The 25,305-nt window shown below is 48.5% G+C and overlaps 1 long non-coding RNA gene across 1 annotated transcript; it reads right to left on the reverse strand.

The window, feature by feature from the left end:
• Positions 1 to 20,009: 20,009 nt before the first annotated feature.
• LOC125946024 (uncharacterized) lies at positions 20,010 to 21,373 on the reverse strand. The gene is made up of 2 exons (XR_007467326.1): positions 21,154 to 21,373; positions 20,010 to 20,143 (listed from the first exon to the last, which is right to left on the reverse strand). It is a non-coding gene; the product is annotated as an uncharacterized LOC125946024 (long non-coding RNA).
• Between the last annotated feature and the right edge of the window lie 3,932 nt (positions 21,374 to 25,305).

The following is a 25,305-nucleotide window of genomic DNA, read 5'->3' on the forward strand; positions in this document are numbered from 1 at the left end:
CGACAAGATGAGATTCAGATGGGGCGCGCAATCAACGCGATCCCGAGCCTCCGCCAGTATGGTAGCACCACGTAATTAAGGCGCCTGCAAGCGCAGCCTTTTGGACACCGTAAATTTCACATAAAAGTTTTCTTAATTGCAATACAATCTCTGAAAAATATACGGAATGAACTTCACACGTTGTGCTACGTGTGAAGTGCCACACGTGCTACGTAAGAGGGCTTGCTTTTGCGTATTATTTTGAATAAGTACTACAAAAATGAGTCATAGTAACGAGGCGGCGCCTTCATGGTTCCCGCTTTTTTCGCCCAGCTTTTCCTGTAGAGTAGTATACTAAGTCTATGACTTGTGGCTTTGAATTTTCTACAGCTCCTCATAGAGGGCGGCATCTGTACGCCTCGGAGTGTCGGGAGGTTTTGTCTGCGGACGCGAAAGTTCTATTGTGCCCTATCAAAAAACTCGCGGACAACTTTCTGTGGGCTACGAAGGGAAAGGCCTGGGCGCGTGACTGCTGCACATCTGTTACCGTGCCAAGTAGTCCGGTAGCATTTGGCAGTGCTTTGTGTTTCTCGGTATAGACGCTCAAACGATGCAGCCTCCACTTGCGACGGTTTCGCGTTTGCCCAGACGCGGAACGCAAAATACGCAAATTAAATAAACTTTCACACCCAGTGGTTGTTCTGTCTTATTTAACGTTTGCTAATAAGGCGTTTGTGTTTTACAGCGAAGCTCTATACCTGTCGTTGGTCGGAAAATGTAGCGTAAACACAAAACTCCATACCCAATACCAGCTGTGCGCTAGCTTCGCCGAGCTGAGAGAGAGAGAGAGCATAGAGTATAAAAAAATCACAGCATATCCACGAAGTGAATGATGATGAGTGGGCGAAGCACCGGGGGATCATTCGGGTAAACCACAGCTACGGACGAGAGATAAAGAGAGCGCGCGTCAGTTACGAGAGACTCGAGGTAGTTTTATCAGCTGTATAAACTTGGACATGCAGCAGCACCACCAACGCGCAGAACTGTTGTCTACACCGTCGGCGTTTTGCCCGCGTTCGCACCGAACGCGCGCAAAGTGGAACCGGAACGCCATCTAGTGAACACTTCATAAAACTACTGGTGGCTACATACTACTACTACTACTATAGAGGAGGGAACGACCCACACCCTAAGGAGCTGCGCCCCAAAAATAGCATCGTGCATCCAACATAGCGGGTGCGAGGTGGAGAGGAGGAGTGACGGCCGTGGCAAAAGTTTTTTAGTGGCGAAGCTCCTTAGGGTGTGGGTCTGTCCCTCCTCTGTAGTAGTAGTAGGTAGCCACGTCTACTTCTATGAAAAGAAGTAAAAATTCCGAAAGTTGTGTCCGTAGCGCGGAATCGAACCAGGGACCCCTCGCTTCCTAACGTGCGGCGCTAACCACTACGCCACGAAGCGCACATGGACACGCGCACCACGACGACAATAAATACCCAACCTTAACGAAAGACTACGCGTTTCTAACGCGTTTGTGCTAGCGCGTTACGGCCCGTGTAAGAAGCTGGTGTAAGACGCTGTGGCCTCTCCGCCTCACCCCCGTATTCATAAACGCTCCTCGACTTGAACTTGACTTGCCACCGTCTTGGGCATCGCGTTCGAAACGCGTTGAAGGCGGTGGCAAGTCAAGTTCAAGTCGAGGAGCGTTTATGAATACGGGGGTTATACTCTCTCAGCAGTCATGTGATGGCGTCGGCAAACGCGGTGCACGTTCCGGCATGTGTAAACGGCTGCGTAAGATCCTGTGGCCTCTCCCCCTTACTAGAGAGTACTGCACGTTTCTAACGCGTTTGTGCTAGCTTCCCCTTAAGCGGGAGATGGTGCAATTATAATGAAGGGCGCTGTTATAAAAAGTTGTCGCAGTTTCACCTGAAAGGTGAAGCATCAATTGCGATAGCAAATTTGTAGAGAGATATACGGAGTAATGATATTAGCTTTATCAGCTGTATAAACTTGGACATGCAGCAGCACCGGCAACGCGCCGAACTGTTGTCGACGCCGTCGGCATTTTGCCCGCGTTCGCTCAAAATGCGTGCGGCGTTGGTGACTGTTGCCGGAGCCTCTGATATAAATAGGCACTTGGTGCCGCAGCTAAACGTCGCCTCCCTTCCCTCCCCCTTCCCCCCTCCCCCACGGCCTCTCGCGCATCGGAAGAAGGCGCGTTTGCTCTACATATATGGTGATTGTAAAGGAGGAAAGAGACGCCTACTTCTGCAGCCCTTAAGGAAGCACGGCGCAGAACGCGCGTTTGTTCTCCGCCGTGCGTTCACTCCCCGTGAAAGAGCGCGTCCCTCGCGCCCTTTCACTCGCACATACAGCGTTCGGCGGCGCGCGGCCACGATTTCATCTCCATTGACGTCATACGGAACCTCACGGCGACGGCGACGGCGACGGCGACGGCGACGGCGACGCCGACGGCGACGGCGACGGCAGAAATCTGCTTTTGAGTGTCCATATAATTGCTATCGCAATAAAATAGGAATGACGTCACATATGGCGCGTGTCATTGGTGGAAGTCAATCGTTCGATTTAGTGCGGCAAGACTGGGCGAATTACACGGAAGATTCACGGTTTACCGAGGATTCCCTCCGGAGCTTCGCCCACTCATCATCATTCATCCCGTGGATATGCGGTGCTTTTTTTTAGGAGGCATTGGCCGTGGTAGTGGCACGCGTACAGGTGCTGCCTACGCCGATCGCGTTTCCTCGCGTTCGCGGCGAACGCGACTGATGTCCGTGACTGCAACCGATGCCTCTGGCGGCGGCTCGGCAGCCGAGAGTTCGCGTAGGCGAAGAAATGAAGATCCGGAGGCTTGTGAACATGGCCGGTTGAATTCATCGCGATGATACGCAGATAATCGCGAAGTATTCCTGAGCGCCAGGAAACTAAGTGTGTGGTTTCCCACTACTTTACTAGGCTTTCCCCAGCTCCGCTGGTCTCTAGTGTTTCCGGTGGCAGAGCCATGCATAATTTTATCTTGCCCAGCCTAAAATAACGCAGATTAAAATGCTGGAGTCTATCAGAAGCACTGTCACTTGCGCGAGCTTTGCCTCCGTAGCTTTCTCTCTATAGCCACAGAACGTTGTGCGCGAGTATAGCCATATACAGCTCCGCTGTAAAACGAAGCAGTTATTGTCAGTGTTTGATGTAGCTTTAAATTAGCAGACACCTTCATCTGTTCTTCCAAAATTTATTTTTATACGGGTTTTGGTGTGCAGCCCTGTCGAAGTATCTGTGCCACAACAGGGCGACGAAGAAAGAAAAGAAGACTTCTTGACGCCGCATACGAGATAGGCAACAGCAACAACACCCAGCGCCACGACGTCGTTACAGGTATTGTAAACTGGCATTCTGTTTGCCATCAGCAGTTTTACGAGGTTACTCGGAGAAAATGAGGACATCTGCTACTGTGAGGGCTGGGCGTGATGGCTGAGGCGTGAAGGCTGAGGCGTGAAGGCTGAGGCGAGAATAACAGGGTAACACTTATTTATTAGAAAACATAGTGGCACGCGCCAAAAACCATGACCGTCCGTGGCGGCGGTCGTAGCGAACGGGAGAGAGCCCTGTCTCCTTTGGGCTTGGCGTTGAGTCGGCGTAACAGCGCTGTAGGTGGCGCTAGCGATGAGATAGGCGGCACATGCGGGCGCTCACATCCCACCCCAGTCTGACTGACCACGTCTCGTGGTCAATTGCTTCTGCACACTGTCACACGCACGATACCACACCCACACACATGCACGGGAACGCTGCAACTTCACTCGAGCACAAAGTCGTCGAGGTGGCTCGGTAGACATCGAGTGCGTTGGGGCCGTTGAGGCTGTTGCTGCTCTGTAGAGGCGATAAACACCATTGAAGCGAGGTGCTATTTTCTCATTGGCAACCGGAGCCTGTCGTCTCACCCAGACCATATCACCGACGGTAAAGGTGTGAGAACGGTGGCTGCGGTCGTAGCGCTCTTTGCGTGCACCTTGGGCTGCTTCTGAATTGGCGGCTGCTTTGGAGAGCTGCATTGTTGTGTCGCGGATGCGCTTGGCAAGGGCGGATTGCTGGTTGATCAAGGCTGGTTGTCCATCATTTCCGAGGGAGCGGCCGTTGACGCAATAGGTGTCTGTTTTCTGCGTCGTTGTCGTCGTGGTCGTTTTCTTTGTGGCTCCTACCGGCGTCGCCGGAGTGTTGGGTGACAACAACACCCTGATGTCAACGTCACCACTTCGAAAAATGACCTTGGGTTCCGCGGTGTCCGTCGTCTCAGTCACATAAGTAGAACCGTAGCCCATGGCGAAGAACGTGATCAGTGCGCTGACCAGTATCAAGAAGATGATGGTGGCACACGCCACAGTTGCGAACGTGGCGAAGCTCCCTTTTTGAGCATAATCGTCTCTGTGCTGGACTTCGTCAACCCGTACGCCGTCTGGCCATATGCCAGGGTGCCGTATGACGTGGGGCCGTAGGCCAAGTTTCCGTAGGCTGTTTGGTGAGCCACCGGGTCGTAGTAAGCCATGCTCACTGATTGAACTTTGGCAGAGCAACTTCTTGACCTGAGTTTGCAGGAACTGCCTGTCTTCTGCAGCGTACTGGTAGGGGCTTCGACTGTATGGCAATGTGTCATGTAGTAGGTCAATGCGGTGCTGCATGCCAGTGAAATGGCCAAGATCATCATCGTGGCGAGCAAAAACAGCGTTGTGTTCAGCCAATCTACCTTTTATAACTGACCGCTGGCTGAGAGTGAGCTGGCTGCCAATTTGGGCTGGCGCAATATCGGAATAAATGCGTATGGGCACCGTGTCAGAAGGGAGGGCATCTGATGTGATAGACGTACTCGAGGGCCATGTCTGGGCTTCTAAGGCTTGCCATGGTGGCTGTTCTGACGAAGGCAAGGTATCTCGTTGCAGGCAGTCTTTGAAATTGGGTCTGGCTTGTGGAAATAGGCTTGACCGAGCTGAGATTACAGCGTTTGCCATTCTTGGGACCAGTTTTTGGCTAGCGGTAATGGTGACGTTCGTGGCTCGATGCTGCAGCTGGGTTGGTTCTGGCGGCTCGAAGATGAGACGTGCCTGCGCTGCCGAGAACCAATCCTCACCAAGAATGAGTGGGAGTACATTATCTTCCAAAACAGCAGCTTCAACAACTCCTGTGGCTGGGCCGATGGATATCTTCAAAAATGCAGCACCAACAGGTAGCACTGTGCTTCCTCCTACCACCACGAGTGGAGGCTCGGTCCATGGGATGATCATGCTTGCAGGCACACGAGCTTTAGAGATTAATGTCACCTTGGACCCAGAGTCAGGAAACGCTTCACACTCACCGACTCCACTGAGAGTTGCGTTGAAGAAGGGGCATTGCTGTTGTGAGCCGTCAAGCGGAACGGTTGCACTGTGCAGTGCTGGGGGCTGCTGTGTCTTGGGCATGGTTGGAGGCGCTGGTGATGATAAGCGGCTGGTGCGTGTAGGGCACTTGGATGCCAGATGACCCAAGGCATGACATTGGTAGCAGACAGCTTGAGACAGGTCTTGACCGCTACGAAAAGCTGGAGCGCCATACTGTGCCGAAATAGCTGCATAAGTAGCTTCTTGTTGCTCGGCGGGCAGCTCTGAAATGCGCGTTTTTGGTGTGGCCCCTCGGGAGGACTGTGGTGTCGATTGGTCTGAGCGAGGCTGCTGGCGCTCTGCGGGCTTAGCGGCACGAAAGGGTTGCGACGGCGGCAAAACAGAACCGGCAAATGGTGACGGGCTTGCTTTGGCGTGCAGATGTTGCGCACTCTTGTCGAGGCTGGTGCAAGTAGAAATAAACTCAGCCACCGTGGGCGGCCGGTTGGCTGCTATGGCGGCGAGGATGTGTTGTTCCCGTAAACCATGCAGCAGGTAGTCAATCTTTTGTGCCTCAGAAAGGTTAACGGGGCAACGCTCAATGATCTTCAACTTGGCAAAGGCATATTGGTGTAAGCTTTGGGATGGGGCCTGGGTTACCCTCATGACCTGCTCTTGCCACTCAATGAGGGACAATTCTGTACAAAATGTGTCCTTCAGGGCGGCACTCCACGTGGCCCAGGTGCTGTACTGGTTGCCGAACGCGAGATGCCAGTCTCGCGCCGTGCCTTTCAGCTTGCTAGCTGCGATCAGGAGTGTGGTGGCGTCGTCCCACGAGCCGAGCTGCTGTACTCGGCGTACGTCGTCAAGCCATGTATTGACACTGTGGCTGTGCAAACCTGCGAATTGCGGGATGGACGATGACAGGTCTGGCAGTGTCGTCACCGTTGTTGCAGGGCGAGGTAGCTGCTGGAACAGCATGGCGAGGCTCTGTAGAGTGGCTGGGTCCAGCGTCAAAGACGCCGCAGCGTTCGAGGCGGATTCATTCGTTTCAACCGGGGGGGTAGCTTCACGCTGCTGCTGAATGTCGGCTTGCAAACGATGAACGAGCTCCTCTTTCGAACCTGTAAGGTCCAGCTGTCGACGGGCCAATTCTTCGCGTATAATGTCGACGCCGAGGCGCGACATGGTCACCGCGTCGAGATTCTGCCACACAATTCCCGGCATGGCGTTGCGAAACGAGGCTGGGCGCACGGGAGACTAGGCGAGTGATCGCTAAGCCTAGTTGTCGACTAGGGCTAGTCAACATTCACGGCACTCTTCATATGACGGCCGTGCTTTACACAGACGAGCGGTAAAATGGCAGGAGTATCTTCAGGCGTGAGTCTTCGGCGGCGTGAGTGCGTAAGTACAATGACGAATGCAGTTGAGAAGGCGTACTGACCGGCGTTCGACGCTGGCGTTGTTGCTGGCGTTCGACGCTGGCGTTCGAAAGGCGTTCTTGCGCTGCCGTGGCTGAATGGCTTGGCTGAGGTTAGGGGTCGACTGCGCCAGATGTGAGGGCTGGGCGTGATGGCTGAGGCGTGAAGGCTGAGGCGTGAAGGCTGAGGCGAGAATAACAGGGTAACACTTATTTATTAGAAAACATAGTGGCACGCGCCAAAAACCATGACCGTCCGTGGCGGCGGTCGTAGCGAACGGGAGAGAGCCCTGTCTCCTTTGGGCTTGGCGTTGAGTCGGCGTAACAGCGCTGTAGGTGGCGCTAGCGATGAGATAGGCGGCACATGCGGGCGCTCACACTACGATTTATTATTGGATACTTGGTTCGATGCTTCTTTTAAAAATAGTGACACATACTTCCTAGGCACCCAATAGCATATGGTCAAGAGACTCCCGGGTTTCCTCACTTGAGGCCACTTTATAGTTCGACGCAGCGTGCGCGTCAGCCAGCGTCGGTGGACGTTGGCGACGGCAGGCACGTCACGTTACTGTGTCACGAAAACCGACACCTCTATTACAGTGTTTTAGAAGCTTTTCTTGTGGGTTCACTGGCCCATTCTTCACAAGTTCTCCACTGACGCGACCGCGGTCGTCCGCCAATGCGCCCGCTAGAGGCGCGGCAACAGCTTCCTGCTCCTGAACTCGCCAGTCCACCCGCCCGTTTCGCTTTTTCGCGTGCGGGTCGTTCTTTGCTCTATGCTGTGGTGGCGGTCGGTTGGCTGCGACTTCGTTGCTTGCTGCCGGCTTCATTTCCGTGTAGTGCCTGTCTCTGCGTATCGCCCACGTTACAGACGTGTGTCCCGGGTTGGCGAAAATGCCTAACCGTCGCCGCAACTGTTGTTTCGCGTCTGGGTGCCGTACGGGTTACAGCTGCGTGAAAGACGCACCGAATGCATCCTTATTCAATGTCTCGCGAGACGAAGAACGAAGAAAACAATGGGAGTGGAACTTTCACCGTGCAGGTAAAATATTGGAGAAAACACGGGCGGTCTGCGAGCTGCATCTGGATTTAAACGTGTAAATGGCTCGTAGCTGGACAGAACCAATGTAATGCTGTTTGCCGTCGCTTGGAGATGCTCATATTATTTCTTGCATTCCGCCTAATTACATAATTAGTCATAGTTTATTAGGCAACTTCTCAAATAATATCATCACAAAAAAAGTCTCAACAAAAACCTGTAGATGCAACATGAAAAATTCCCGATACAGCTTTCTGTTGCTCAATACGTGCTACATAAAATTGTTTTTTCCGAGCGTGAATGAAGCCCGCAAATACACGCTAAGTGCCTCGAGCGGCCAGTCACGCGGCAATTTTGCTTGTATTCGTGGGCTTCTTTCACACTCGGAGAAAACACGTTTATGTAGCACGTATTCAGGAACAGAAAGCTGTATCCCGAGTTTTTCGTGTTGCTCTACTATTTTCTCATTGACACTTTTCATCTAAATACAATATTTGAGACGTTGAATAATTAAGGCTAATTATATATAAGGTGGAATTGAAAAAATAATCTCAGTATCTCCAAGCGATGGCAAGCAACATTAGCTTGATTCTGGCCAGCTACGTTGCCTTTGCATATCTTTAAATATTGCTGCATGGTTGTTGGGACACCCCATATAATCAGAGACTATGTGCATGTAATCGAAGGCAAGGAAATACGCATTCCTCGCGGAAGCCCCTCCTATCGGAAGGCGCCTTGCCCTCGGTTCTGCCAGACCTGGTTTCAGCGAACACGCAGCTGAAGTAAAAACGAAGGCGGTAAGTTTCTCCCTAACTACTCGACCGCACTTCTTCGTGAAACGAGTTAATGCAGAGAAGCGAGGAAACAAGCAGACAATGAAACTACGAAGGATGACACCTAAGCTAAATATGCAATATGGGAAGGGAGTGGTCGTTTGAGATGCTGATTAGCTTCTACGTGATGTCCCGCTACATTTTTGCAAGATGCGCCTGATGAATTTGTTGTATTTATTACTATAAACAAAGTGTTCATAAATGCTATGAGAAATGCTTGTTTCTTTCGGCCAATTTACTCATATGCTTTGTACGCTCTTGTAAAAGCGAGCTTGCAGGAGTGCCGTAGAGAAACCATTTGATGTTGCATATCCAGAATGACTGAATAAATTGGGCTCCGAGTCTATGCGAGCGCTTGGTAATTTTATTTACCTGAATCAGCTTAATCTACCACGGCACATTAACAATCAAACCCGATGCGGTTAGAACAAAGGGCACAACGAAGGTAACGGGTGAACCCTTTGCGTATGATTAGGCTGTGGCAGTGACATAGGTAAATTAAGCTTCCCGCGGAAGCATAATGACTGTAAGAAAAAAATGGGCAGACATTTCAACATCATCGCGGGAACGGCGTGAAATCTTCCCGGAACCGTCTGTGATGGTCCGGAGAATCGCGTTTTTTTCCCTGCCAAAGCGTCGGGGTGCCCTACAAATAATCGCCTAGTCGCGTTGCGAGGTACAGAAAGTCACGTGACCCAAGGATGGCCAGAAGCGAACCAAATCATGTCCAGCCGTTTATAAGATGATTAATTATTAGCGAAGTTAATGATTGATTAGTGGTAAGATTAAGGTGGATTAGGGTGGACTCTGGTGTATTAATGTGGATTCGTGTGCATTAGCGTGGATTAAGGGGAATTACAGTAGGCTTTAGAAGGATTTCGCCTTCGCGTCTCTAAGCCGATAGCTAAAGACACCTGGGAATTTTTCAGAAGCTTTGAGAGGTCAATTTGGTTATCGTGTTCGAATAAAGCGAACCATATGGAATGAATATTTTTTGCAAAATTTATATCACTGTTGTGGAACTTTGCATATACAGACTGCAAAGGACCATTATTCGCTGCACTTGTTATCTGACGGGCTAGGACACAAAAGGATCCATGAAAACGCGCCTTACGGACCCCCGAACCGCGATATGGGTCGGTGAAACGCACAACGTTCTCATCACACTTATATGAATCCCTCCTACTTGACAAGCGACTGCAAGAAGAGGACGAGCCCTCCCACTCCCCTCCTCCCTAAACGTCATCTCGGACAAAATAAAGTTTATACTACAACTACTGTAGCTACTACTGCTCCGCTGTAAAGCGAAACAGTTATTGTCAGTTTTTGATGTAGCTTTAAATAAGCAGACACCTTCATCTTTTCTTCAAAAGTTCTGTTTTTCCAAAATTTTCCAAAATTTTTCCAAAATTCACCGTTTCTGTTCACGATAAACACGCCTCTTATACGGCTAGTGCAACTCCTGTAGCGAAGTCAGGTATAGGTTTCTGCAAACTGGGTGATGAGCAAAGCTATTAAGACCACGTCAAAGAAGTCTAGCACATTTCGTATTTTGATAAAACGGAAGAAACCGTGGCTGCTTTTATTATGACATTGTTGCAATACAACATTTTTCCAATTTAGGGGCACCTGATGACAGACAAGAACAACACATTCTCTGCCACCTTTAGTTGGGCAAGCCGCGCCGCCGGCGTACAAGCGTGTGGCTGATTAGACCATTCAACGTTCGCAAGTGGGCCCGCTTGAGCGAACAGTTCGCTTTTTTTGGTGACCGCAATACTCCATCTCACTCGCTAGTTCCAACACTGCCGAAGGAACGAGCCGTACACAGGCAATAACCTTGTGCAGCGGTATATAGTTCCGGTTGTCTTATTGGCTACACTAGAGATTTTTATTTCCACTCGCTACATGATACGGTGCAGCGACACGTGACATGATAGGAGCTCTGCGCATGCACGTTGTATACCAAGACTTACTGTGGCAGTTACCACCGGTAGCCGTAATAGCCACCCTAACCGTGGCAGCATTGCAGCGTCCATACAGCGCCGACCTCCCGCTTCGATCCGAATTCGCGCTTGTTACTGGCTCTCCACCCTGCCAGCAAGAAACCAGCGGCAAAACACGCAGGAGCGGATATAGGCTTTTTCTGAGGGTGGGTGGGGAGGTCAGCTTCTGTCAATGATGGTGGTGATGATGACAGTAGCCTTTCTTATTTACCGAAATTCACCGTTTCTGCTCACGATAAACACGCCTCTTATACGGCTAGTGCAACACCTGTAGCGAAGTTAGGTATAGGTTTCTGCAAACTTACAGGAAATTACGTTACCCAACACAGCCATGTGCTTGGCGGCTGCGGCTGTTAATTTATCTAAGTCTCTAAGTTTAGTTGGTTCATGGTCGACTCTGGAACACGAAAGAGAATAAATGGGCGGCTAAAGTGCACAAGTATCGGTACTTGAAAAGCGTGGACACAGAATGGAGGAAGAGGTCAAGAAAGTTGGCAACCAAGTACAGGGGAATTGAAACTGTTAGACAACCAGGAGTCATCAGAAAGAACGTGAGAGAAACAGAGACGGTTAATTGGATGTTAATTGGAGAAGAAAACAATTCGAAGGGAAAATTTGCACGATAACACAAAGGGCAGTGCCGTGCTATTGAGGCTCGACCCGGTTGCCTAAGGACAAAACATACCGGAGCAAATATTCGGAACTAGATTAGGCGTGTGGATGCTGCAGTGAAAATTCGCAGACCACTCAGCACTTGCTAATGGAATACGAAGAAAATAGAGAACCGTAGGTAACGTACACCTTCAAGAAGCGCTTGGATTTTAAGTGGACGGAAATGTGTAGAGCACTTGTGGGAAAAAAGCAGAGAAGAAATTGATGGGACCGGATGTCTTGTAGTTATAGGTAGCGCTACAAGGTAGATTTTGAAGGGACAAAACATATTAGGGATACGCATACAAAAATGATAGATAAAGAAATGACCAGCCCTTCTCCTGTCGAGAAAATGGCGGTAAACGAAGCAGACGACGCTGTCGCAGGCGTTTTGTTTCGTTTGCCCCAAACTCAGGGTCCGCGGCTCTTCGCTGGCATTTCGCCTCGGGTTCACAAGCCCTCACCCTAGAATCGGGCGACCAAGCTTCGCTTACCCCCATTTTCTCGACAGGGGAAGGGCTTGTGATTTTGTCTGATTGGGTCCCATGTTTGACAAGGCCAGTTCAAGGGTGCCTTATAGGTCCCACAGCCCACAGGGGCATGTGCCATCGAGCTTGGATTCTTTCTGCACTATCACCAGGATCGGCCCACTTTTCAGTGCGACCTCCACCACCACCGCCGGCACTTGTGAGCCTATTGAGCCTTTTCGCGGCGATCCCGTGGGCGCTGCCATGTTTGATCACGTGGTGAGGCGTCCATTGCTTGCCTCAACTGCCTCCGTTGCCTCCTTGTTAGCAATGGAAGTGTATGACGCCGGTGCGGCTTAGAAAACCTCTGTTTTCGGAGATAGCGTAGACAGTGGCTAGGTGGACGACACGAAGCTTTGATCACAGCTTCAGAGAACATGCAATAGCGCTTTCGGAGCTGATTAAGCTATGTCCAAACGGCGCAAACAGCGTATATGGTGCTTGTTCTAAAAGCGGGGCTAAATATGTATTCCAAGCTATCCAAACATTCCGCTCATGAATTCAGTAAAGGTTAGTGTGTTTTGCTCTTTCTTACTTATTCGGCAAGTATTTCGAAGCCCTGGCTTGTCAGTTTCTGACTCAGTGAAGTTCCTCGGTGCGGCCACTATCTGGTTATTTTCTGCCTAATCGCTCGCGCGTGCGCTCAATTCCGATAGATTTGTTCTTGCTGCGCACAAGGCTTGAAACGTAGCTGTTTCCTACTTTGTTATACCTTGCAGCAAATATATATTACAGCTAGTGACTCACTTACTCTTCTGGACCGTCACGAAACATTCAGCTTCGACCATTCGTGAGCCATAGGTGTAGTCCCTCATTTATTGTGCGAATTTAGTGCGCATATATTCAAGTGTGCGCCCATTCACTTATTCTTGATACGTCGGCGATAGAGTGGGTGTAAGTTTTCCTGCCATTTGGGAGAGATATGTATAGATAACGTGTGCGAAACTTACTATGGCAGGAAGCGGCGCTACTCCGTTTGTCATTGTTTAACGAGTGGTACTCACTCTTGCCGACGTTCTGGGGATGAAACCCTTTCTTTGAAGCTTAGCGATACAAGGCTGGCGGATAAGCAAATTTCTGTATGCTCGACGAAAGCCGTACATCACGAAGTGTCGGTAACACGTTCGGACAGTTGCAGCAGCCGTCCGCGAACTTGGCCACACAGATTCATTCTATTTCTTAAAATGCCAGTCACTATTTTTCCTACCAAATGCTGCACACGTCTTCAATCCACATGATTAAATCTAGCATGATTGGAGCACGGTGTGTTAGCGAAAATTCAGTTGCATTTCCGACAGCTGATCGCACAGAAGCAAGGTAGAAGCAGTAATGGTTTCGTATTCGTGCGCGCTCGCTGAGACGAGGCATGGCGCGCCGCCGTGAGCGCCATCTCGTTTGTCTAAAACAAATTGCTTCGAGAAAAGGGTCAGTAAAGCTGCGCTTAAAAATATTTTCGGCCCACATCCCATGGAGATGGTTGACCAGCGAAGCTGAAAAAGGGCAGCTTCGGTGTTTATCCTAAGGTTTATCACGCGGGTATATTAAAGTGTTTCTGAACTGTGTTACGCAATTATGTGTCACTTAACGCGCCCCTTTATGCCGAGCAATGAAGATACCGGCACGTTTGGCGTTGGCGGCGGGCGGACTCCCGGCGCTGTTCGCGGCGCCTTTCATCGTACGCGAGCTGCTCTTCGGGAGAACGCACGACATGTGACTGTACCATTGCGATGTCGGAGAGATAATAACCCGTGCGCGTGCCGCTGCGAGAGAGGAACGATGTCACGAACCGCGCAGCCAATTGCGCGACAGACGTTCTTTCTCCCCTTGTTCCCTCACGTGTGCACTAGCCACAGGCTGCGCTACGTCCCACCTACGCTGCAAAAGAACCAGACGTTCTCTTTCCTCTTGCTGCCTCACACTTGGCGCGTTTGCACTCCACGCCGACGCTGTGAGGGTTTATGTACACAGCGGTCAACTGTTAAAGGGAACACCGGAGCGCGTGACCTCTGCTCGGAGCCCCCGCCGGCCGGCGGCTGCAACGAGTTTCGCGCAGGCGCAGTGAGCGCTATGGGCGGTGCTCTTTCGTCGTCTTCAAACATGCACTGCCGTGCTTCGGATAGTAGCGAAGCAAGCCGCTCACGCCTTTTAACAGTGGAGCTGTTGAGGCCAACCGTCAGTCCGTGTGTTGCGAACGAAACCTCGCTGAGCGATGATGGCACCTCCGTTGCCTAGCAACCACCTAGAGGAGCGGCGTGTGTTTCGCTTCCTCTCCGTGCCGTGCACATGTTGCCTTGACATGGGACGGTAAGAAAAGGGTAGGAGAGCATGCGCGTGGCGCACACTATGCTCAGGAGAGAGAAAGTGAAAATAAGAAATAGAGAAAGAGAGAGAAAGAAATTGTAGCAACACCAACGAGGTAACGCGCGGAGCTGCTGCCGACGCCGTCCGCGTTTCCCAGCGTTGGCGCCGAACGTGCGCGGTGTCCGTGACTGCCGCAGGCGCATCTGGCGGCAGCTCGGCAGGTTTCAACCAGCCACTCCCAGGCAAGTGTGGAGACGCAGCTTGGCCGTGACATCACCGGGAAGATCAAGCCCGGAGCTGCCACCACGGCGGCAGATTTCTCGTTGACTCTGTGGCGAGTGCATGTAGCCTTGACATGGGACGACCGCAGAAGATCCGGATATCCGAAGAAGAAGCCGCTCATCTTGAAGCGCGTCGCGCGGCCAAGCGGGAATCTGCGCGTCGGCGGCGAGCCGATTTAGAATACCGTGCCCAGCAGCACTTAGCATTTCCTAGCAACGCTTAGCCAAGCCTAGTAAAACCTGGACGAAGCTAGGTCGATCAGCAGGTCCACTGTTTACTCCAGCCTTGTACCACTAGTGCAAGCTGCCCACATCATTTAATGTAGCCGGTGACTGCATGGTCACACACTGACAGCCAGCCGTTGCAAAGCTGAAAGAAAATTAGACGTGGCAAAATACTCGCAGATACTTTTGCCGTTTCAACTTGCAAGACCAACGTGACAATCTTCTTTTACGGACGTCTCTTTGTGGTACAGATATATCAAAGAATATTTCTCCGTGTGTAGCGCGTATAGCACTCTTCACATTTCTACTAATGTACATTCGAATCCCTATAGTGCGTAGGCTGAACAAAGGGTCCACAGACGCTTTCAAGAACATTACTTTATGATGAGCTATCACTCGAGCTATGGTTCAATGATTTGAATCGACGCGCACAGTAAAGAATGTTTGAAGCGGGCAGAACTTTATTAAACAAGAAGCCGAACAAAAGATTGCAGTGTCAATGCTTTTGACATTTAGGGCATTTATCTGATTACAAATCTATGCAGTCACTTTCCTTCCAGCTGGAAGGATAGTGGCTGCTACTAAATACGAACTACGCGAGCTGCTTGCTTCGCGACGATCCGAAGCGCGACAGCCGATGGTAGCAGACGACGAAAAAGTACCTCGCACAGCCCTCACTGCGCCTGCGCGACACTCGTTGCAGCCACCGGCCTGCGGCGGCGCCGAGCAGACGCCACGCGCTCCGGTGTTCCTTTTTACAGTGGACCGCCCTGTACGTCACCAACACGTGTTACCCCGAGGTGAAAGACCCAGATGTTCCCTCTTCTCTGGCTCGTAACTCCTTGCCAACTCGTTCTTTTCTTTCGCGCTCATGCGCACTGGTTTCTGGCGAGGGCCCGCTTGGGCACGGACGTTCCGTCTAGGCATATACATATTCGCTGTAAAACATGTAGAGCATACCTGATTAAAATAAGCAGGCTAGGTAACTATTTGTCAGCGCCCTGTTTCAGAGGGGATGCCTTTAAATCCTCATCATCATCATCATATGAAGTTTCTCCGGCGTGAGCGACTGCAGGCGGTGCCGTTCTTCCTCGGACTGATGGTCCAGCGACGCACAAGCTCTCCGCTTTTGCACGGTCCCACTTTCACTGCCTGTGTTCACTTTGTCTCTATTCACGTTGCTGCTGTCGCCGCCTCTCCATTTTGTTAGCTTTCTTTCTCCGGCGTGAACGCGCTTCACCGCACCCCTGTCTTTTCCAGGTAACGCTAAGAGGCAACCGATGACACCCCGAGGGGGATCTAAGTTAATCGGGCGCGCAGGCACTCGTGCGGATATGGCAGTGCTTGACAAAAGGGAGGTCCCCTCGTTCGCTCGCCGTCGCCGACGCGACGAGTAACGGCCGACGAAAGGAGGTCCAAGATGTCCATGAATAAAAATAACTATGGCAACTTCGCGACACCACACCCCTAAGAAAACGGCTAAGCTTGTGAGCGAGCTGCCTTTACTGCTGCATGGCTACTGCCACTGGTACTTGTGGAAAATAATTTTGAAGAATGCTGGTAGCCATATTTTTTCGCGACAGGGCCATCAACGTGTCAGCGAGGGGCGATGCAGGATCTAAGGGGGGGGGGGGGGGGGGTCAGGACATTCGGACAATACCCCCTGGATCCGCGCCTCAAAATACGTCAACAAAAAGTCTCATCTGGGGCCGAGGTCAAATCATTAGGTATGTTTGGCCTTAATCATTGAGATCGGCTGTTTCTTTTCACGCTGCTAGGACTACAGATGAGGCACCGAGTCATAAAACTGGTTTGATTGCTAGAGTTAGCAGATGGCGCCCTAACATTTGTATTGGTGATGCGTTGACGACGCTGAACGCTATGAACGCCTATGTTCCTTGCATCATTAATTTAGTACCCCGCTATAGCGTGGTACGTGATGATGGTAGCGAGCAAACGCCAAGTAGACGCCGAGCAAACGCTGTGGCGCAGGTGAACATCTGTAAGGGCAGTCGCCCGTACTACTTCCAAGGGGGCTGCGAGGTAACTGCAGGGAAAGCGTACAGGTAAAGCGAAACCCTGCTGTTGCATGCATGTAAACACAGCTTATGGTTACGGCGTCAAAACATTTTTTGCGTCAATCCACCAACCATAGAGCATGCAAATGGATGGCAAGCACACCCCGAGCAGACGACGCGGCGCGGATGAGCACATCTCGGGGTGAATTTGGCCTTCCGATTGGCTAATAATTCGTGTAGCTTCCACAGTGCTGCAAGCAGCTTGTGAGATGGAGTAAAGAGCCTCCGCGCCTCTTCAAAGGCTCGCGCTTTCGACACGGCTGGTTTGGTGAGCGCCTGGTGTTGTCTATACGTACCTCCTTTTGTCGATCTCCTGCTTTTTATTTTCGAAGGCTATATTGGAGGAGGAGAACGAATTATGGCAATTAAACGTGACGAAGGTCCTTTCTTCACGGTCGTCACAATCTTTACAGAAGTGTCTGAGGCCCTTCACTGAAGTAAACTATTTGACAAACGATGCATAAAACCACGCTTTTCGTGAAGCAAGATGCTGCACCGAGCGTCTTCATTCTACTGTGCGACATGTTGCAACGCTCTTGCTTCAGAACCTATCAGACGAAGACAATCATTCGAACACATCCGAATATATATATATATATATATATATATATACATATATACAGGGTGTTTCAACGAACACTTTCAAAATTTATTTAAGGTTGCCTGTGGCTGATAGCCCACTTCTAGTTAATGAGCTGGTCTACTCGAAGAGGGGGACATCACTTGCACAAAATATTGAAATGCATAGTCGAATAATTAACAGAAATTCACTAATTAAGTTTTTAACTAATTGCCTGATGGCCCATATAGAAATTTACAAATTGTAGCCGTGGAGTTCGCAAGGCGGATCCACTTAGAAATAATTCTCAGGATGACATCAGTTTCGAAATATTAATTCCCCAACTTTGCGGAGAAATGCATTGGCGTTCCAGTTAATTTTGTGCTTCAATGCATAAAGCGACGTTTTGTTAAGAACCTAACTGGAACGCTAATGCATTTCTCCACAAAGTTCGGGAATTAATATCTCGAAACTGGTGTCATCCCGAGAATTCGTTCCAAGTGGATCCGCCTTGCGAACTCCACGGCTACAATTTGTAAATTGCAATATGGACCATCAGGCAATTAGTTAAAAACTTAATTAGTGAATTTCTGTTAATTATTCGATTATGCATTTCAATTTCTTGTGCAAGTAATGTCCGCCTCTTCGAGTAGACCAGCTCATTAACTAGAATTGGGCTATCTGCCACAGGCAACTTCTAAGGATTTTTGAAAGTGTTCGCTGAAACACCCTGTATATATATATATATATATATATATATATATATATATATATATATATATATATATAACCCTCTGTGTTTATGTTAACCCTTACTAAAATTTTTGTAGAAAGTTTCCTATAGATAATCATATCATATCTTTTGGGAATGCTGACACGGTTGCAAGTTAGGTATACCACATGAGCACCAGAAATACCCCGTGAGCACTTTCTGTGTTGTGGCACGACACATATGCACCTCCTGGGAAACAAAACTGAAACTGTCATTACAATGAATGCTATTTCAGTAAATAATTGAAAGCGCTCTATAACATAAGTATTTTTTCTAGAGCTGCGAGGTTCAGGACACTTACGTAATGCAAAAAGATTGAGTAAGAAATGCCATGTCAGCATGCTTCACTTTCATTTCTTTTTCAGAAAATCGTACCAATTTGTAATTTTCTTCGGAGGTGAAATGCTTCAAAACTATGTTTAAGACAGCGATTCTCTGGAAACATTGTATGGAAATAACGGGACAGCATACCTATGTTGACATTTTCAATTTCCCTGATGTTTTTCCAAGCTTTCCCTGGCTGTCTTCATGAAAATTCCCTGGCAGTCTATGACACCCGCAGTTTAGGGGCAATAAAAAATTGTGGTTTAATGCTTGCGAAATACTGCCAGCACATAACTGTAATTATAACGAATAACACATCAGTCACTTGAAATGCACTATTAGATTCAGCTGAATTGAAGCACTTGTTTAATAACGCTGACAAGGGCTTGGCCAAGTTAGTAATTCATGGCAGCACGAGCACAGCACAGAAAATCTTCAAACTCTCCTCAAACCAATGGCTTCCGTTTCAAACGTGTAAAGGGTGCTTCCTCGAGCCACTAATTTATTGTTCTCCAATTCTTTCGGTTAAGCTGCGAAGCTGCGATTGACTGAGCTTATCGCGAGTTTCGTTCTCTGAAAGCTTTTGCGCTTATATATATTTATACTGGTTGCCAGGAGCCCCATAAATACTCCTACTTTTGACTTACGAAAACGGCAGCACTCGCTGCTGATGCATGACCCGCAAACACGGCCTTTCATCTGAGTACGCTAGCATTTATTCAACTCTACGTCTCTTTTAGACAATTCGTCACTCTAGCACAATTTCGAGGTATATGCATAAAGCGCTTTAGATGAGTTTTATGGCCGCCGATCGAGCGCCACAAAACGAGACCTGCCCGCAGTACGCCGCTTAACACACACAATCCGCGCTTATTTCTGCTCAGTATCCACGTTAAACATGGTGTATTTCCTTTTTCACGGACATTGACAATGACGGTAAAATGAACAAGCGCGAGCGATCGCTTGCCGTTAAACATTCCCTATAGTAGAATCGAGAACCCGAGCGCGTTTACAAACCAAACGACAAATCGACACTACGCCCGAGTCACCTACATTACCTGCAGCCGGTTCGCGCTACGAAATACGCTCACCTAGTCATGAGCTAGTGACTGAAAACATCTTCGTTAAAACTTACCGTTCAGTGTAGGTGACGTGTGATGCCACAAAGTCGAGACGAATACACAGACATAAAGGTGCAGGCAGCTCACCAGCAGCGACAAGCGTTGACTTGCCTGGCGCAGCCGTTGAGAATTCAAATCGACGCGGAGAGATGGCGTGCCGCCGCTGCTGCCGCTGCGCATGCGCATGCACTGAGGCCGCCGACGGCGTGCGTGCTCCGAGAAACCCGAGCGCCATAGAGAAAGGAATTCAACAAGAGGGGACACTCCCATAGGGCCCAGCGGCCGAATTGACTACAGCGTGCCAAGCGGTTGGTGTCGATCACTTGCATCACTTCTGGTTTCGGTTTTGGGCGCGCGTATTTTGAACGCAAGCTAGCACGCCGGCTGTGCTCCCCCCCCCCCCCCCCCCCTTTTTCCTTTTTTTTGCTCTTCGTGCAGGATCGGTATATTATTTAGTAAAATGATTGCGAACGATCTCGTAAAGTCCCATCGAATCTGTGCCACGTGCAATTTCACAAAGTAGACGCAAGACCTTTTGTGCAATGAGGAAATATTTATTTTGCGCTATATAAAAGCTCGTTCCGCGCTTTTTGTGCGCTCATCCAACGTTGTGGCACCAGCAGGTAAGGCAGTAGTTCCTGTATGAAGCTCCACCGGACGGTACCAGCTGAAAAAAAAGTAAATTACAAGCATGTTACATTTGCAAGCACGTAACAGCATGTTACAAGCATGAGTAATTTTGGTATTTAGACAGGAATACTGCGAGGCGAAACGTGCGAAAGCGGTGAATGGGCGGCATTACAAACAAAAGCAATTCGCTTTTACATACATGGCGTAGAAAATACCCGACTCATCCCAAATATATATGAAAACATCTGATTTCCAAGCGTTCCCCAATTTCCGGGCATTATTTCCTGCACTTAGGCAGCACAAATTACACGAGCGACTTCGCGTTTCGAAAACTTGGCCTCGGGCGACGCGATGGTACGCGACATACACAGAGACGGACGCAACAGGCACTCAAGACAAATGCGTGGGTGCAATGCCTTTTTTCAGCCCTTTAGAAGACGTAATTTTCGAATTACAAGTTTCTGATATGTTCGTCGTTCGCGCGTTCTGCCGGCGCCAGCAGCACACCCCATGTTATCACTCTTGGCAATCGCCCATCGCGTTTTCAACAGGCGTGAGTATCGAAAGAAAGTATATGTTGTTGCGGAGCCACAAAAAACGTCACAGACTTGTCCCTCTAAGATTCATTACACGCCAAACTAACTTTATCACCACGGCCGAGCTGCTTATCGCTAACTGCGTCACAGCGCGCTGTGCGGCCAGCGTGCCTCAAAAGTACCCCAGAAAGTAACGAAATTACTTTTCAGTAATGTCTGGCGTCAGAGAAAGCGGCACAAACTTCTCCAAACAAGATGCACTAGACTATACACACCACGGCTGAGTTCTCCCTAACTGCGACATGGTGCCCTGTGCGGCCAGTTTGGCTCAAAAACCGAAATAAGTTACAATAGTACCCTAGGAAGTGTCGGAAACATGTCTCAGCACGATTCATTTACTCAAATTAACTGCGCCAGGATGGCCGAGCTGTTTTTCGCTAACTGCGTCCTAAGTCTCGGTCCCGTGCCGTAAGCCTAATTACGTCGTAGACTGTGAAACAAGATTTCTCACCTTGCCGTAGTCCAATAGTGCAGTGGTGTCTTGTCCCAGTGCAGAAGGAACGCAAGAATACGCCGAGAGCCCAATAAACCAGGTTACATTTAAAAAAAAGAAAGAATGAAGCAGACGGGTCGCCGCACGCGAGCGCTCAAACGCGCGCGCAGCCATCCTCGCTGGCTTCGGTGGAGTGTCTGGCGGATGACGCATGTATCTGGCGCGTCATTGACCTGTGGCTAGGTAAGGCAAGGAAAATAAGTCGCAAAGCTTAAGTTAATTTATACGCAAAACGTTTTACTTTTCGCGGCAAAGAATTAAAAGAATAAATGAATGCCTGTTAACTTAAGTTCACTTTCTTTTTTTTCGATGCTCGCGGCAGCTAACGTTCGGTGTCAAAAGTATAGCGTGACGTATGGTGACGTGTTTCCTGTTGCCAGTTTTTGCCGAGTGTCCCCTCTTGTTGAATTTCTTTCTCTATGCGAGCGCTTTGCCTTGTTCTATTCTTTTTTTCTTCTTTTTTCTTATTGCCGCTCTCTCTCTCTGCTTTCCATGCGCGGAAACCGGTTGCTTTTACCTTCCGTTTTTCAGTTCTTTTCATGGAAGAAAGAAATGCCTTGGCGCGCTGTATTACAAACACTGTGGGCTATCGCATGGAGGAAGAGCGCACACTTGGATGAACGCAGTGTTTGTAAAAACCGTTAGCACGCACGTCAGGCGCTAGCATTATGGACAACGACGATGAGTAATGCAGTGCATTTCTAGCATAGCTTCCAACGTACCGCCAAATGGGATACCTGCGCACATGTTAGTGCACATTTGTCTGTTCCGGTGATATGTCAAAGCAATCAATGCACTAATGACGTACGCATATGCTCGGCTGCACATGCATATAGCGCCTGGAAAGGACTGGGTGGGCTCAGAGTATCTGGCGCACATTGTAAGTGAACGAGAAGCTTTAATGAATTTATAGTGCGAGATATCAGTCTGCGAAAAACCACCCGATATTAGTGATGCAGCCTAGATATGGGGAGAACCTAAAGAGTATCTGAGAATCAGACGGCACATAAAGCGCACACCACATGCGTGACATCGGTTTATCGCACACTAGCAAATTCTGCGTTGTCAGCAATACACATTACAAGTCCCTGTGCTGTTAGCATGATGCCGGTTTGTAATCCGCTTCTTGCTAAAACTGGCATTCATAACCTGTATTTACATGATTGTATCGGCAGTTTGTTTTCTTTATTTTACTGCCGCAAAAGTAATGCTATGAAAAACAACTGTAAAGACTGTCTTGGGACTGCCGAGAGCGACTACGGAGGTCATATAATGTGGTGAACAAATGCGGAAGTATATACACCATGTCTATAATAAACTCTACAAAAAGGCTTTAAAGAAATGTCAGCAGTATATACAATCCCAGTGGCTTATATCAAACGTAGGTCCGTATTATCCGCCTGTACCTCCACTTGGTTACAGCGTACACGGGTTGGGCCGAGTTTAACGACATTTGTCTATAGACGGCAAGTAAACCTGAAGCAATAAGACTTTTACAATATCAGCTGTCCTTTAGTTCATCTCACAGCTTACCGCAATCGGTATACGGTCAGTTCGCTCGAGTTAACATGATCTTTGGTGATGTCCCACCCTATAGCCTTTATCGGGGGGGGGGGGATATAGGAAACCAATAAAGCATAATTTCAATCCCATAGAAGTATATATTCCGCCTCCGTGTGGTTCGCAAGGAAAATTATCGTCGGGGATGCATTCCCGACTAACTCGGGTGCCGGGCCCAGAGGTTACATGTTAAAAACCAGTGCAATACTGGATGACACTCGGCAAGCAGACTCTTAAACACCTAATTATCTGGTAAAATCATAATTAAGAACTGCTTAATTCAATGACAGAGATGCCATGGTGACCTTTATTGCTTTTCTCTGTAGACATTCTATAATGTGGCAATCGGCTTAAGAAATAGCAAACAGAAAAACTTTTGCATATAAACAGTGTATAGACCGCTAATATAGACAAAAAAAAAACACAATTTAGCGACTTTTGTCAAGACTTAATTTATACACGGGGAATAGATAAAAGTAGACACCTTATCCAGTTTCGCCTATAGAAAATCTGTAAACCGGGCCTATACAAAAATAATCAACACCTTATCGACTGTCGCCAATAGACAGTCCTTATAGACACAGAATGAACAAGAATAAGTAGACACGGTATCGACTTTGGTCTATACGTAGTCTATAGAGCGGAAGATCACAATAAGAAACAAATCATCGACTTCTTTCTGTAGACCGACTAAAGAATGGAAGTAGACAAAAAGAAATAAAAATCTTATTAATTTTTGTCTATAGACAGTGAATGGACAAGAATAAATAGAGACCGTACCGGATTTTTTTCTATAGGTTGTCTATAGAGAGGAAGTAGACAAAAATAAACAAACATCTTATCGACTTTTTTCTGTAGACAGACTATAGAATGGGAGTAGACAAAAAGAAACAAAAATCTTATTAACTTTTGTCTATGGACACTCTATAAACAATGAATGGACAAGAATAAATAGAGACTGTATCGACTTTTTTCTATAGATAGCCTATAGATAGGAAGTAGACAAAAATAAACAGACATCGACTTTTTTCTGTAGACCGGCTATAGAATGGGAGTAAACAAAAAGAAATAAAAATCTTATTAACTTTTGTCTAAAGACAGTCTATAGGCAATGGATAGACAAAAATAAATAGAGACTGCATTGACTTCTTTCTATATATAGTCTATAGAGAGGAAGTAGACAAGAAGAAACAAACACCTTATCGACTTTTTTCTAGAGACTGTCTATAGAATGTGGGTAGACAAAAAGAAATAAAAATCATCAATTTTTGTCTATAGACAATCTATAGACAATGAATGGTCAAGAATAAATGAAGACTGTATCGACTTTTTTCTATAGATAGTATATAGGGAGGAAGTAGGCAAGAAGAAACAAACATCTTATCAACTTTTTTCGATAGACTGTCTATAGAATGTGAGTAGACAAAAATAAATAAAAATCTTATCAACTTTTGTCTATAGACATTCTATAGATTATTTATCAACAAAAGAACAAATCTATAAAAAGGCAAAGTTGTCTACAAGTACTCTATAGACATTCTACAGACAGTCTAAACTCATTTTTGTAAGGGTTGTTTTCATTACATCTGACCAGCGGGGACAGGGAGCGAGTAGACGTCACTGCCCACAGGCTTTGATATATCGGCTCAGTGTTTTCTTGCAGTTTAGGTACAGCCTTAATCCTTCATCGCGAAAATACGCGTAGTGGAAGGCGCCATTTTCTCAGGCTGCGCACTGACACCTGCAATCATTGTTGTACCCATCATAAGTATGACAGCACCCGCCACGGTGGCTTAGCCGCTGTGGTGCTTCGCTGCTAAGCACAAGGTCGCGCGATCTAATCACTGCCGCGGCGGCTGGATCTTGTTGGGGGCGAAAAACAAAAGCGCCCGTGTTTCGTGCATTGGGAGACGTTAAAAGATCCCCTCGTGGTGGACAATAATCTCGAGTCACCCACTGCGGAGCGCCTCATAATCAAATCGGGGTTCTGGCGCGTTTCTCCAAAGAGAGGGCTTCTCTATACGCATTAATGCGATACCTGGGACTCCCTGCAGTCTCGGCTTCGCAACTGCTGCCTCCCGTCCGGCACCACAGCTTTGCCTTCAGGTACCTCGTCATGTTCCTGGAGGGCAAGGAGCTGCTGTGCAACTTGTAAGTGCACTGCCTAGCTACCGCTGACTGGTCAAGGGCTCTGTGTCCACCTCGACCTTCCCTGTCTCCTTTCTTCTTAATGTCCCCCCCTCCTCTTCCCAAAGGCGCTGAGCCATACTTCCTAAATGGTTGCAGAGAATAGCGCCGTTTCCTCTTCACAATGACTCTCCCTATCTGCTGGTTTTCTTCCACACGGGACAAAAGTGACAGGAATCAAGATGGCTGTTTGGTTTTTAAGCGAAGCTTTCATTACTGCTTACCCCCATCTATTGAATGCTGGTTGTTGGCTGCTGTCATGAACAGTTGCGCGGTCCCGGGTATAGTGACACATAGTATCGGGTAGCGCAACGCGAGCCGGCTCGGGGTGGTTGGCTGATTAGGTAAGCGAAGATGTCATGT

The sequence above is a fragment of the Dermacentor silvarum genome, chromosome 5 (genome assembly GCF_013339745.2).
Source record: "Dermacentor silvarum isolate Dsil-2018 chromosome 5, BIME_Dsil_1.4, whole genome shotgun sequence".
NCBI classification, from domain to species: Eukaryota; Metazoa; Arthropoda; class Arachnida; order Ixodida; family Ixodidae; genus Dermacentor; species Dermacentor silvarum.